Source organism: Rattus rattus, chromosome 1, assembly GCF_011064425.1.
Source record: "Rattus rattus isolate New Zealand chromosome 1, Rrattus_CSIRO_v1, whole genome shotgun sequence".
In the NCBI taxonomy this organism is placed as follows: Eukaryota; Metazoa; Chordata; class Mammalia; order Rodentia; family Muridae; genus Rattus; species Rattus rattus.
In genome coordinates, this window is record NC_046154.1 from 76,581,317 (window position 1) to 76,594,650 (window position 13,334).

The 13,334-nt window shown below is 38.1% G+C and overlaps 1 pseudogene; it reads right to left on the bottom strand.

Annotated features, from left to right (window-relative positions):
* Window positions 1–10,971: 10,971 nt before the first annotated feature.
* On the bottom strand, window positions 10,972–11,855 carry LOC116895044 (annotated as a pseudogene).
* Window positions 11,856–13,334: the final 1,479 nt, after the last annotated feature.

The window sequence follows — 13,334 nt, forward strand, 5'->3', positions numbered from 1 at the left end:
CCGATATGAGGTAGGATATCTTCTTCCTCTACTCCATTGCTCTTTTTTAAAATGTCTGTCTTCTCTAGATGCATCATCATCTCTCATCTACTGCCCTTGTTTATAAAATCGTGGTCATATGTTTATTTTTTTAAATTCAAGACCCAGATGTGCTTTTTAATATATGTCTCCAAACCTCACCTTCCTGCTCTGCCTTGTTCTGAATTTCCTGTTGCAAGATACTTTTCGAAAAGTTTGTCCATTGGAAGCAAGAGAAGCCCAAGTAGCAGAAGCATTAAACTCACTCACGCACTAACAAATAGTGTATTTTCCTATGCAGTTGGGAACTTGTGTGCTATCACTGTGTTCTTCCTTTATTTAAAGCTTGTAAAAATTCCCTGCCTCGAGGTAGAATGACTCTTAATATATGATCTGTGTTCTCCATTTGAACTTCCAGTTCTCTAAGGTGTCATGGCAAACACAGAGATGGGCCTATTGGGGGAGGTGAGAGACTATTTGTAATAAGGAGGCCTCTCCAGAAAATATCCTACTGTGACCTGTTAACTCATCTTCCACAGAGGCTATGTAGCCCTGTGGAATATGTTTTCAGGCAGCAAATGTATGTTTCTGCTATGTCTACGTGAACAGACTCTGCAAGTCTTGTCCTCACTTAGTCCCTTATGATAAAACAATAGCAAATCTAGGAGCCAAGAATCAAGGTTGTTCTGCCCAAACTGGCAGCCTTTGGCTTAAGAAGTTTTCTCTAACCATTTCCCTCAATTTGGTCCTCAGATGTCCTTCAAAAAGAAACAAAGACCTTAATGGGGCTAGTGTTTCAGGCAACATAAAAGGTTGTATGAATGAATACTTTATACAACATCAGAATCATTTGTGTGAGATAGAATCTTTCAAACTACATCTTTTTTTTTTCCCTAAGATCAACCACAATGGACTTATAGCATGCCTTCCCAAATTGAGAATGATTAAAAAAAAAAAAAAAAAAACAAAGCCCATGATTCCTTTAAGTGAGCCGTTTGGAAATGTTCAATATGAATCCTAAATTCCTTCAGAGAAATTCTTTTACACACAAAATATGAAAAATAATACTTGTATGTTCATGGACACTTACTATACTCTTTCTTCTGTGTGATTGTGTACACATGTGCACGGATGTGCACATTTATAAGGACATCTTGGTATCATTTCTCAGAAACATTCTTGGTTTTGTGAGTGTATTTGTGTGATAAGGTTTCACTTAGGCCTGGAACTCACCAGTAAGACTAGGCTGCATGCCCAGTGAGCTCCAGGGATCTGCCGGTCTCTGCCTCCTCGGTGCTGAGATTACAGGTGTGCACACCATGTGCAGCTGTTTTACATGGATTAGGGGGGAACAAGCTTAAGTCCCCTGCAAGCATGGCAACGGAGTTCTCTCTCCAGCCCGCATCTTTCTTCCTTGTGCACACAGAGTGGAGACTTGTAATGCTTTCAAAGTAATACATTTGGCTGTGATGCCTGTTTTCAAATATAAGCTCTCTGCTAGCATAAGCAAGCTTTATTGTTATTCCAGCATTATGCAATCTTAGTTAGCTAAGAAACATTTTAAAAAATAAAGGTGAGTTAGAATACCTTCTCAAATTATACTTACTGGCTATAAAAAGGCTAATGTTATTACACTGTTCAATATAATTCTGACTTCTTAATGCTTCTCAGATATAAGCTATCATCACTGATTCTACAATGTGACATCACTGCATCCCGAGGCTTAACAGCTCTTGCACAGAGTAGCATCCTCAATTGGTGTTATTTGTCTTTTTTAAAAACAGAAGCTTGCAATGAATTAAATGAAAAGCTAACCAGAACAGCAATACATATTACAACCCGTAATAGGCAGACCCTAATGTCTATCCTGGGGTTTCACGTGATGTCATAATCTACTACTGCAAATTTAATAGTACTGCTGCCTGGAAGCTAGACTATTATAGTATGTTTAATTTCACTAAGATGTAAATTACATGCTTCAGCCATATATATTGGCTACCGTCACTTTTTGTGGTCAGGCATTCTCATGTTTACAGCTATTTTACTGATCTAGAAGTGTGAAATAGCTATGAAGTTCAGAATGGGAATGTGGGGGGGCTGTACTAGGTAGCAGTGTGTGTAAAACATTTATTATGTGCCTTTGTGCATGTGGATGCATCTCTGTGTGTGCATATATGTGTTTGCTTCTGTGAATGTGCTCTCTCTCTCTCTCTCTCTCTGTATTAATATTTGTCACAGTTTTTCTTATTTTGAGAATATTTTCTCATTGCATCTGAAGCAAACAGTCAAGTTGTTTTAACCTGGGCTTGTTTCCTAGTTTTGAAAATTCCTATTTTAAGAATAGGTCTAAATGCTCCTGAAATTATATTGTGTGTTCCCTTTGCTAATATAGAAGTGTGTGTCAAAGTTTTGTTTCAAAATAACTCTTGTTGAGATCATTCATCCTGGATGTCCTTTTTAGCACACAAAGGACATTTTCACCCTCAAATAGATAAGTTTATATAGCGAATAAATTTTAATGTTAAAGCAATCTATTGCTCTTAAATTAAGGACCTGACACATTTCATACCGGGGGTTTGGTCTTTGGACATTAGGTCCAACTCTTTCATCTTCAAATCAGATTCATGCAAGGAACTTAGCCATTGTGCTGAGTACTCCCATGAAAAATGGAAACAGAATTGTATGCTGTGTGTACATTCCTGGCCCTGTCAAGATAACTTTTCTTCTGGATTCTGCTTTCCATTGTTTTAGTCTCCAAACACAACAAGAAGCCTGGTAATGTCATTAACTTTGAAGAATTTAGTTTTCTGTTTCCACAAAGAGAGGATTCTAATAGATATTCCAAAGTTACCCTTTCACTTAGACTGCGATGACCCACAATCAGCATAGTAATCAAGTATTCACTGGTTGTCTTAGATTTCTAGAAAATAAGGGAGAGGCAAAGAGGCCCTTAAAGGATGTCTTTTCTTATAGAACAGGAGTACTCTCACAAGACCAAAGTTGTTACAATTTGGCTTTGCAAATGGGAATAAGGAAAAACCACCAGACCAAAGCAGTGAACTTTAAGTTATACAAAGAAGATAATGCCTACCACCACCACCCTGTTAAATGGAGAAGTGGTCAGAGTCTCAAAGCTATAACAAGATTGTCACATTTACAAACAAAACTAAGATTTTAAAGCATTATTTCATCTTTGGGGTTCTTATAATGAATCAGAAAACTGATACTTATTTTATATAGACTGAAAAGACACCTACCTACCTGGATTGCACTTGACAGGTTTTCCTATTGTTGTGTTTCCAACTATTGTTTGAAACATTTTGGCAAGTTACTTTTGCTGTCAAGGGTATCTGTGGGAAAATGAGGTTTTATTAGTTTTGGAGGAATTAGATGATAGCATGTGAGCATTTCCAGCAAAACTAGGAGGATTATCAAGGAGGATTATCAACTAGGAGAATAGGAGAACAGGAAAGAAAATGAAAGGATAGGAGAAGAGAGGAGAGGAGACGAGACGAGATGAGACAGAAGATAGTGAACGCCTGAATGTAGATGGTAGAAAAAGGAGTGAAGATAAACACTGTGATTTTTGTACATGGTTGCTCAGAGTTCTATCCCGTTTGCTTGTGGAAGAAGTCAGCCTTGAAATGTATCATCTTTCTTAGTATCCCTGAGGCTGCTTGGAACTCTTTGTTGTCTTGGTACCTAGGAACAAGGGAGATACACTTAATCTTCCCTGTCATTCCTTTTCTTAAGACCTCTGCACCATTCAATACGCAGTGCACATTACATTTCTAATCTCTACTGTTCCTTCCTCAAATTCAACAATGCAAATACTGGTAGGATAAAGTTAGAAGCTCCAAGTATTCAAAGAAGTCATTTTCTCACCTCTGCAAAATTTGCTATGGCTCAAAGTCTGCAGTTTCTACACTCCAGAGACTAAATCTACCAAGCACGCCCTACTTGAACCTCACTCAAGTTCAAATGTCACTGAGTCTGACTTTTAAACATGCTCTGAATCTTAAAGTAGGGACTCATAAAGTTATTCTAGATCTTTAACAGAGACTAATGAGCACTGAGTAGAATGAACTCGTACCTGTAGAATTCCGTGCTTGTCTGCAGTAGAAAATTAGATCACATCTTATGATCAACTATCATCTTTTCCTCTTAAAACAGAGCTGTAAAATACTTTGATGCCAATTTAATGCTTTGCGCTATTTGTGCCAATAAATGCCACTGTGGTGCTTTCTCTTCCTGCAAACCCATGAACTCGGAAAACAATATGAATGTACCGTCATAGTGGAAAGACCACTTAAAAAGAAAGACTGTTGCTGAGTATTAAATACATAATTTTTATCAGAATTACACTGTTTTAACAACCATAGAATCATTTTAGAATTGGACCAACCATCCATTTACTTAAAATAGTTCAACTTCTTTGACTATATAAATAAATTATTATTCATATGTATCTAAAGTTGATATATAAACAGGAAGAAACCATAATGATTATTTACTGTTCAAATTAAAAAGCAAACTGCTCGCACCTGGTAATTTAAAGCTAGTCAGAAAGCCTGAGGTTGAGAAAGCCTTAGATTCTAGGGGCAAACTGGCTGCTGCTGGCTAGCTGCATTGGCCTGCTGCCTAGCTGCCTTCTAACTGTATTTATCCCCACTGACAAATGCTACTCCCAATTTTAGGTAGAGAAGTCTCTCTTTGAAATGAAAAGTGATAACAGCAAAGACTCAAGGCTACTCACAGTCTCAGAGTAAGTAAAAACATAAACAGGGCATTTAGAGCACAACCAACATAGCTTAGGGATCAGCAAAGAATTGGGGATTGGAAGAAATCCAAGAGTCTGAAAGGAGAAGGGCTGTGCAGCACTGACTTTGGGCCTGGCAGACTTACCAACTACATCATGACTGAACAGCAGCTATGGCTACCTGCAGTGGGTCTAAACAAGACAGGGCTCATCAATAATCAACCATGAACTGAGAACACCATAGTGCCTCTTCTTCCCTTCTCGTCTACTGACTTCTGATGGTTTCTGAGGAAGAACTAGTCATAGCCCTTTACTCGGAAGAGCACACTGGGTTCTAGTACATATATACTCATAAACAGGTGGCCACACAGATGATCCTAGTAAAACTCAATGGCTCTCAAAATAAAAAGACAAACAAACAAGCAAGAGGCATTTAAAAGAAATGACAAATAGAAACTATGCCTTTGGGCTCAGTCCAAATATGTCAGTAATAATGAGAACTGAATTTGAATAAAGTCATCACTGTGATAAAAGCAAATATATTTCTAGTCTTCTTGAGCACCTAAAAGCAAATTAATGCTCTGGTGGCTTAAACTACAGATGTTCATTGTTTTCTTCTGTGTCTGTTTGCACACAAGAAAGCTTAGCCTGTGTTTGGTTTGAGCTTTGTGTGTTGACTTAGTGCCACTGCATTACTTAATTAAACTTTGCTGTCTTCCGTTTGGTCCTACCAAAGCCTCTTCCTCATCCTGGTTGTGAACTGTCATGGTGGAAATCTTTGTCACGATTTTCCAAAAAACATTTCTTTTTGAATGATAAGTATCTTTGAGTAGACAGAAAATAATAGTAAGCAAGAAATAGTCTTATAACAATTAGGGAACCAGTGAAAACTGTATTCTCAAGGACAGTTAATGCTTTGAGATGCCACAACTGGGATGAATTCAAATCAGAAAAAAAGGAGTGAAAGAAATAAGAAAATGAAGGGATTTATGATATTTTTCTTAAAAGTTGGATTATTCCCCATGTCTGTATGTCTCTTCCAGTACGATTTGTCCAACATGGAACATGTGTTGGTATTTGTCTGGAATTGCTTGTCACGCTTCCAAATGCTAATCCTGAGTGTTGGCCCAACTACCTCCACATCCTTTCTGTCTTTGGAATTCTTCCCTTTCACTGCTGAAAGGTATTATATATAAGCTGACAAATAATTTATAACAAAAATGGAAAAGCATAGTTCAGCAAAGCTATTCTTATACATTAAAATTATGTTATCTAATAACAAAAAATAATTGTGAATAAAACAAAACTCTTTCTTAAGCAACTAACTAAAACACCAGAGGTAAAAACAAGAATTTCTTCTCCAAAAATCTGCTTATTTCTAAAACTAATGCCAAATATAACCCATCAGCATACCCATATATTTAATTAGTATCAATGGTTTTCTATAAATATGTAAAAGATATGAAAAACATATATGTTTACTGTACATAAAAAGAAGTACTTTATTCTTAAGGAATTCCTAAGAAAGGTATACATGATAGTAGAAGAAGTGTGACTCCTCCCAAAAGATGCCCTCATTCTCAGCCCTGAAGTCTATGAATGCCATCAATTTGGGGAAGAGGAGTAAAGCACAGACACAGATAAATTTAGTTTGAAGACGATGTGATAAGAAGAGTACCCTATTTTGCCAAGTGGACAACATTCCAATGTCAGAGATCCACTAAGCCCCAGAAATGTAGAGAAAAGAATACAATGTGAAAACAGAGGAGAGATTTAAAACATGCTCTGGGAAAGCTGGCACCTCTCACAGCAGGAAGAACAGGGGATCATTTTTTCCCCAAGTCTCTGGTGAGGTTTGCTGACATCCTGACTTTGGACTTTTGGCCTTTAGGTCAGTGAAAGGACAAGTTTCTGTCATTTTAAGCTATCAGATGTCTATCAAATCTTAGGACTGACGTCCTAAGAAGTAAGTACAGCATGATTTCAACAACAGAAATTAAGTAAAAATGAAGCATATTTACCAGTAGAAATAAAGCTATGTAACTATAGTCACTCATTCAAATTCACTGTGCCTTTATGATTGGAATGTGAGTTTCTAATAATCTTAAAATGATATTTCAAACAAGTTAAAATTGTTCAAGTTAAAACATGTTGAAGTGTTTAGGTAAAATAATGCACACAATTAAGTTTTTTAAAATGCAACAACAGTAACTATGTTATCTTTTAAAAATTACCCTTAGAAATGCAAATGCTTCACTCCTTCTTTAAAAGGGGAACAAGAATACCCTTGGCAGGGAATAGGGAGGCAAAGATTAAAACAGAGGCAGAAGGAACACCCATTCAGAGCCTGCCCCACATGTGGCCCATACATATACAGCCACCCAATTAGACAAGATGGATGAAGCAAAGAAGTGCAGGCCGACAGGAACTGGATGTAGATCTCTCCTGAGAGACACAGCCAGAATACAGCAAATACATAGGCGAATGCCAGCAGCAAACCACTGAACTGAGAAGGATCCCCGTTGAAGGAATCAGAGAAAGGACTGGAAGAGCTTGAAGGGTCTTGAGACCCCATATGAACAACAATGCCAACCAACCCGAGCTTCCACTACCCAAAGACTATACATGGACTGACCCTGGACTCTAACCTCATAGGTAGCAATGAATAGCCTAGTAAGAGCACCAGTGGAAGGTGAAGCCCTTAGTCCTGCTAAGACTGAACCCCCAGTGAATGTGATTGTTGGAGGAGGGCGGCAATGGGGGGAGGATGGGGAGGGGAACACCCATATAGAACGGGAGGGGGAGGGGTTAGGGGGATGTTGGCCCGGAAACCGGGAAAGTGAATAACAATCAAAATGTAACTAAGAAATATTCAAGTTAATAAAGAAAAAAATTACCTTTAGTAAGGGTTATTATTATATGTTAATACATGTATTATAGGTAGATGATAGATAGATAGATAGATAGATAGATAGATAGATAGATAGATAGATAGATAATAGATAGAAATAATTTCTTCAGTACTTTCAAAATTTGATGCTAGTAAGTTGAAACTTAACAAGTGGTCAATTGATAAAGACTTCAGTAACTGGCCAAGCAGAATATTCATACTGAGTGGTCAAGAATTCTAATATACTTAAGACAATTTGTTAGACACAATAATAAATGCAATTTATTATCATATTATATGCATACTAATGAGTTTTGAATTAGTTGCTATTCTTATTTTGGTGGGAAAAATGTGACAAATGCAACTTAAGGCTTCTTTCTAGATTCCCCCTGATGGCTCAGTCCCCTATGGTAGGGAAAACTAAACAGCAAAAGCATTCTTCTCACCAAGCTCCTTGCCCTGCTACCTGCCGACTTTCTATCACTGTAGATCTGAGAAAAGGCACAGAGCAGGAGGTGCAGCCGTGATGTGTTGCTATCCTGTAATTTCTCTGCCAAATAGTTAGTATATCACCTTTTATTTCATTCTCTTGCAAGTTCATGGGAAATGGGGAATATGCTACATATTCTATTAAAAAAAAAAAAAACCTAGCAAGAAAAGCCTCTGATCTAGTGTTTGACAGACTCCTTACTCCCATTTGAAATGTTGTAAGCCTGGCCCCTATTGTGTCCACTGATCTTGGCATGCTTGTCTTGCAAGTTCATGGACGAATAAGACTTTTTGGGAAAAAAACAAGCAAGCAAGCAAACAAACAAACAAAACAACAAGCATTCTAGGGCCTTTCTAGCCCAGCATTCTAAACCCTTCTATATTCTGCTCATGAACTAATGCCAAAAATCTGGTCAGTTATTTTTTAATATCATCATTCAATTCTTGTACCAACTTTGTTAGTTACTTTTCTCATTACTGTTAGTTACTGATAAAATGCATGATAATGAAATCTTAAGAGAAAGGATTTATTTTGCCTGCTAATCTGAGGCTACAGTTTGTCACAGTAAGGAAGACATGATGAGAGGTTGGAACCTGTTTGTCATATTACACCTTCAGAGAGAAGGCAGAAGGAGATGAATGTTGGTGTTCAGCTATGTTTTACCTTGTATCTAGTCTGGGATCCCAGCCTATAGGATAGTACTGCTGTCATTTATGGAGGGACTTTCTACTTTAACTAGATAATCCCCCTCAGACATGCCAGAGGGTTTTATTTAAAGTGATTTTATGATTACAAATTGCTGTAATTTTGACAATCAGTATTATCAATCACCAATTTTACCATGATATCTCTATACATGTTTCTTTACAACATATATCCCAATTATTCTTTTCTGTCCATTTCCCACTCTAACTAATCCCTTTCTTCTTCAGAACTAGTTCACCCTCTACTTTAGTGTCTGTTGTTTACTTAGTAAACCAATATTTAATTAAAATTATGTACCAGAACATGCGTGAGTGGTTCTTTCTAGGAGCATGGCCTCTTGCTTATAGGTATACTACTGAGGATCTTCCTTCTTTATCAACCGTTAATTACCCACGGTTTCTGAGAAGCAGATAAAGTCTCATGAGTCTCTTCTGCCATGCTGATGTTGATGGGGCAGGTCTTCTCCAGGTGTTTTGCAGGTAACCATGGGTGCCATGAGTCGGGAGTACATTAGCCATGCCATGCCCAGACTTAATGATCTACTGTGTTCTGTTCCAGCTTCTGCTCACTGACATTCTTCCTGCTCCCTTCCTTCATGAACATCCTTTTACAAAATATAAATGTTTTTATTTCTTAGTTGAATGTTCAGAAGCTACTTACCTTCAATACTTATCCTGTCACATTTCTATTAGGTAATAATGTCCACTGTTTCAAAACAAAAACCAAACAAACAAATAACAGCTTCTCTGGCCAAAGCTAGCAAGAGGGCAAACCTAATTAAAGGCAAAGTTATTTGAAATGCATCATAGTCATTGAACAGAGAACAATCGCCCATTTCCCACTTGTACCTATGATAAGCCTCAGCAATAGGCTTTTAACAAGGTTTAGGAAGATACACACTTGGCTTTATCAGTCAATATTTACATCAAAGTTCCTTAAGAAATATGAACTCTGAAACATAAATACTAGAAAACTTTCAATCTCTTACTTTGGGAACTTCAGAATAGTTCCCATTTAGGAATTTCAATATTATTTTACTTTACTATTTAAAAAATCAGTTTTGCTTAATTAGTGAATTATTTTACTAGTTCTGTTTTAAATATTATCTTCATTTCTTAAGTTATTTAATATACTTTAGTATTTTAGTTACATTCTAAAAAAAAGAATAGAGATTGTAAACTATTTTCCTTCTTTTCTGGAAGGTTCTAGAAAGGTTATCTCTAGCCAAAACACAGGAGAGTACAAGAAAAACAAATTCTTATGTGCTCCACACATGTAACACAGACAAATAAACCGAGGATGAATTGTTGGGGAATTTTATATTGTGGCAAGGGTTTTAGCTTGTCCTCTGGCAAGGATGGTGCCAGCCAAAGTTCCTTTCCATTATGACTCAAGGAATAACCTTTCCATAGCAAGGTTCAGATCAACAGATTCCAAAAGGAACCCACAACCCTATATCCTAACCCACAGTGGATAAATATTCTGAAATTTCCCAACCTCAAATCTAGCCATGACCTTCCAGTTTGGGATTCCTATTCCCTCCTGTGTATTCGGACATGTGTCTCTAGTTGTATATGTGTTCCTTGCACTTTTTCTTTGACACTTTTTCTCCTGTTCATTTTGTCTCATTCCAACTTAAAAAAAGTTGCCATATTTTATTTTTTTTTCATTTTTCCTTTGATGTCTATTTCTTTCAAAAGAGAAAAGGAAAGGATATGGATCCAGATGAGAGGGAAGGGGAGGAAGAACGCAAGATTTGGGGGAGAGAAAAGTACTATCATAATGTATTATATGGGATATACATAGTTTCCTTTCTCCCAATGGGCCAGCCCACTGAGCTTTTAATACAGTTTTATAGAAGTGACAGCAAGGTAAGAAAGGTGATGTTGCTGAGTTGTTACAGGCATACACTGCTAAGCCCAGGCCTTGAGAGATGGAAGATGACAAACACATTTTAGGTAAGCCTCAGCTACAAAGAGATGCTCCAGTTGGAAGTCTCTGTATCCATTCCAGTATCCCAATCCAGTGCCTGCCACGGACAGGAGTTGACGAGGATACTTGGCCATAAAGAACATTGCTGTGATGAACCATCAGAAGGAATACAGAGATTCACTTTTTCCCAATCTGAAGGACCTCTTCCTCTTCCAATGTCCAATCTGACCTTTACCCACAGTCTGAGAATTATCTTTCACAGAGACATCCCAGACCAAAGCATATTTAAATTTTTGATAAGATTTTTGTGAATCTTCATACAGAAATCATCCACCATGGTCTGAAAGGAAGGTAGCACCACTGTAGCTGTTCTGTCTGGTAACTGGCTTTTGAGTTTAGGGTAAATTTACCAGTTTGAAATCGTTCCTGATCTTCTACAAGAGTTCATTAAAGCTCCAATGGTGATGGACAGAAATGTGCTTGCCATGAGGCACCAACTTATAGATAATATTCAATTCCTCAGTGGAGGTCTAATCAATCTTATTTAGTTCACAGACACAGCAACTATAAACTCTATTTCTTTCTACCACATGAATGAGATCATTTAGCTATGGCATCATCATGAAAACTCATATCAGCATTTTGAATTTTGTATTTGGTCAAAATGTTCTTTGCTGTTTGAGGCATCTACCTCACCCTGAGGGCAAGTGGCTGTGAGATCAATGCCTCCTTTGTCTTTCTTTGTAAAGGCAACATTGGAAGTTTTGCTGTTAAAGCGAATCCCAAAGCCTTCTGACTGATTTTCAATTAATTATCTTATGTGCCAAGGGTTTTAGGACATTCAGAATAATCAGGATTAAATTACATGCTCAACCTACTACAATGGCGTGGTGATCTCTGCCCTTTCCATTTTGGACATCTTTAATAACACCTGGCTGATCCAAGAGCCATATCTTGACACCTTTATATCTAATGACATTAGACATGGTGGTCAAAGCAGTGAATTCACAGGCTGCCACTTGAGAATTCATTCCTGCTAGGATATTCAGGAGAGCTGACATCTCCACAGATGGTACAAGTAAGCAGGTGAGGGTGGGTGAAAGACAAGGTTAGAGTCCGTGACTGGACAGTAGAAAAGGAGGGTGGGTGGAGAGTTTTTGAGAGGTGGGAGAGATAGGAAAGAGGGAGGAAAGAAGGAATATGGAGGAAGAAAAAGATAATCCAATCCTGTGTGGCTTTAAATAGCCACAAGTAGATATGAATATCTTATAAGTGTTGGATAATTATAGGGCAATTTGTGGTATCTAGTTGGGTACTTTATATCAATATCAACTGTCTCTGAGTTTATTGTGTGTGTGGATGTTTGATGGAGTAAAAATTTACTGATATCAATGAGATACAGAAATTACAAGCCTCTTGAGTTTTGGTTTTACCAGGTTATGGAGATTTGTAACTGCTAACCACAGAGGGTGGATGGCTAGGAATGTGAGCAGAATCCCCACAACAGAACCTCAAGATGGGTATTGGCTACTAGGTGTTGGATCACCAGGGCCAGAGAGTAGCCAGCATTAGTGTGGGATAGTGCATTTTTAGTATTTCCTTCAACAAAATGGAAACCCGCAAATCCAATTTAAGCATTGCCTGTTGTGATTCCATTACAACCTTCTCCTGGCCTACCACCATCACCACATTTTGGAATGATGAGTTCTCTTCATCCCTAGAAAGGCTAACCTTAAACAGCCTAAGATGATGCGTTGCAGCCTTGTTCTTCTGAGTCGGCACCATCTCAGCCTCATTGTCATGGGTCTTCATTGAGGTCTAGGTGATGGTGCAGAGGCCTCATGACTGATCTGACCTTCACACTGGCTCCTGATGTGCTGACCTTACCACAGGCCACTTCTGCAGTGCCAAATATATATGAACAAAAGCCAAAAGATAGTATAGAGCACCCTGTGTGTTGCAACTCTTTTGGAAACAGAAAACCCTTCACAGAGGTTGTATTTAAGAGATCCTGCAGTCTTAGAAAAGAACTTGCAGGGGCTTTAGACCCCATATGAACAACAATGCCAAGTAACCAGACCTTCCAGGGACTAAGCCACTACCCAAAGTCATGGACTGACCCTGGACTCCAACCTCATAGATAGCAGTGAATAGCCTAGTAAGAGCACTAGTGGAAGGGGAAGCCCTTGGTTCTGCCAATTCTGAAACCCCAGTGAACATGATTGTTGGGGGTAGGGTGGTAATGGGGGGAGGATGGGGAGGGGAACACCCATAGAGAAGGGGAGGAGAAAGGATTAGGGGGATGTTGGCCTGGAAACCAGGAAAGGGAATGACAATTGAAATGTAAATAAGAAATATCCAAGTTAATAAAGATAAAAAAAGAGAGATCCTGCATATCAAATATTTACAATTTGATTCATAACAGTAGCAAAATTACAGTTGCAAAGTAACAACACATAATTTCATGGTTGTGGGTCACCACAACATGAGGAACTGCATTAAAGGGTCACAGCATTAGGAAGGTTAAGAACCACTGGTAC